We start from the raw sequence: 3,020 nt of genomic DNA, 5'->3' as shown, positions 1-3,020 counted from the left end.
GTTGAGTCGCTCCACCGCTCCGTTCTGCTCTGGGTTGTACAGTGCCGAGTGGGTGTGTGCAGTGCCGTGCTGGTGCAGCCACTGCTCCAGTTGCTTGGCGACATACTCACCGCTGTTGTCGCTGTGCAGCATGTGCACCCATGCATGGTTCAGGTGGCGGGCCTCCAGCTGTGTCACCATGTCCTGCAGCACTTCACCCATTGGCTCTTGCTGGCCAGCGTGCGGATGGCGGACAGACCGGTGGCACCATCCAGCAGTGTCAGCAAGTAGCATGCACCCCCTCGGCCCATGGTCGGCATGGGCCCGCACAGGTCAGAGTGTACAACCTCCAATGCGTGCTGCGGCCGGTTGCCGCGGCTGGGGTGGGCGGTTGCGGTGGCCTTCACGGTGACACAGGCCTCGCAGACGGCCTCTACCGCCTGTCATAGTGCCGCTGGAGTGACCTGTGGCCCCTGCACCAGCTGCTTGCTGATCAGCTGCTTCAGCACGCGGTAACGGAGGTGACCGTACTGGCAGTGCAGGTGCTGTGCTGCCGCAAGTTCGGCCACTGAGCATTCAGTGGCCCCGGGGCTGCCGTTGCCTGGTTGCCCTTTGCCGTTGCTGTCACCGTTCGGTTGGCCTCCACCGGTGTGGCTGCTGGCGGTGCTGCCGCCACGGGTGCTGGTGATGGTGGCGGCACTTCCGCCAGCGCTGCTACCTGCGGCCTGGCCCCCGCCGGATCTGTGCCCGTGATGCCGAGGGCATTGACAGTGACGTCGGTCGGTGCCTGCAGGTCCACGTCCATGCATAGTGCCCGTGCTCACTCCATGCGGTGATAGACGGGCTGTTGTGCAGGAGGCTGATGCATAAGAACCAGCAGCCCATCTTGTCCATGCTGAACATGACCGAGTAGCCGTGTGTCATGAGGTCTGTCGACCTCTCACGAGGTCGACAGATGTCAGGGTGAGGCCCGAGCTGGGGACGTGCAGCATGTTGTGCAGCCGGACATTGTGTCCATCACGAGTATGCAGGTGCAGCTTCCCTGTTCCCACGACATGTTGCCCCACCCCATTAGCCGTGGCGTGCCGGCGGGGACATGGTTGTGCAGCAGGGAGTGGTCACCCGTGAGGTGGTATGGTGAGCCTGAGTCGAGGGTGACTCGTGAGCTGCTTCCACTGCGGTCGATGACCAGCACTGGGGCATGGCTCTGGCATGGGCTGCTTCTGCTGCTGCCCGAGCCGCTGCCACTGCTGCCACCTGCAGTGTCGCCACCGTTGCGGTGGCTGTTGCCGCATCGAGCACGGCCACATTCACATGCTCCGTCGGCCCTGCTGTTACCGCCATTGCTGCTGCCAGTGCCCCTGCCGCCACCGTCACGGTGGCGGTTGCAGCTGCCTCAACTGATGTTGCCGGCGGTGTGCAGCTGCTCGAATGTGTTGCTGCAGTGAAGGCCGACGGACTCGTCCACCTGCTTAACGGGACACTCGTGAATGTAGTGACCAGGCTGTCCGCAGTAGTGGCAGGTGTCACCGGCCCCCACGGCGCCTGCAGCACCGGCGGCGCTGCCGATTCCACTGGCAGCACGGCCAGGGCCGACAGCTCCCACCAGGCTTGTCTTGCTTGCTTAGGTCTTAGGGTTGTTCTCCTTTTCATGCAGCATGAGCACGAGCTGTGGGGTCGTTAAGCTGGGCTGATACATCGTCAACTCAATGGTGATGGTGCACTGCAGAGGCAGGCCATGGAGAATGGCGTGGTGCATCGTGCTCTCGTCCCACTGGCTGCCGGCCATGATTATATTGCTACGGAGCTGCTCTGCCTGCTGAACGAAGCCAGTGGTCGTCTTCCCATCGCGCATGCTCAGCTGTTTCTGCGGCTCCAACAGGCACAGCCGGGCTGGGATGCAGAACGCAATTGTTGCTGTAAGAGCTGCATGGCGGCGAGAATGGTCTGGCAATTCCTGAGCAACTGCTTGATGGGCAGTTCACAGGACAGATGCAGGTAGCCAAGCGCCTGTGCGTCCTCCTCCAGGGCGTCTTGGGCGTTGCAGCCCGGAGGCGACGGGTGTTGATGTAGTCTTCAACTTGGATGTTGCAAAGAAATCGCCTAAGTCGCCGAGCCACTGGGAGTAGTTCGACCCATCCGAGAGGAGGACACCCTTACATCCCTTCCCCATGATGGTTGCCTAGCGAGCATGACTGATCAAGCCGTGTTCCCCGCCACCTTTCTGGCAACTAGTTGATGGTATGATGCATCGTTGTTGCAGCGTACGATGGCTCCTGATGCGATTTATGCCCATTCAGCCTCCCAGGCATGTCCCCACAACTGCCTCACAGCCACCGACACATCTCACGGCGGGGGTTGAATTGCGTGTTGGATGCTCCTTTCCCCGCCGCCTTCCTAACAACTAGTTAATGTTATGTTGGATGCTCCATTCCCCAGCAGCCTTCCCCGTCACATTTCGGCAAATAGTTGATGGCGTCATACATCGTTGGCACGGTGTAAGACAGTGCCTGATGCGATTTATGCGTCCGGAAGCCCTTTCAGCCTCCCAGGCATGTCCCCACAACTGCCTCACAGCCAGCGGGGGTCTAATTGCGTGCGCGTTCGCATGCGGCACATGTCCCGCCACCTTTCTGGCATCTATTGATGGTATGATGAATCGTTGTGCGATGTAAGTGTTATGAGCATTCCGTTAAATACGGTAATGACTAGGGTTGGCAAAAATACTATATTTATTTTCCCAAATAGTATAGTATAGTAAGAAATAGTACTATATATAGTAATATAGTACTATGATACTATTACTAGGCAGGTACACGCTCCCTGTAGAAGGGGGGTGTACGACCAACCGTTGTACCTGAAAATTACACCGTGGAAAGGTCTTCTTTTGTTCTTTCTAAATATCTACTTAGACATGAGAAAGCAGATCGCTGTGGTCATCCAGATCACTTTTTGTTAGTTCAGTGCCCGGTAGGTGGACCCCAAACCCCATGTCTCAAGGCGTGTTATGGCACATAAAGACATAATCACAGATAGAAGAC

Source organism: Volvox carteri, assembly GCF_000143455.1.
Source record: "Volvox carteri f. nagariensis unplaced genomic scaffold VOLCAscaffold_83, whole genome shotgun sequence".
Classification (NCBI taxonomy): domain Eukaryota; kingdom Viridiplantae; phylum Chlorophyta; class Chlorophyceae; order Chlamydomonadales; family Volvocaceae; genus Volvox; species Volvox carteri.
This window is presented reverse-complemented; position numbering follows the sequence as displayed.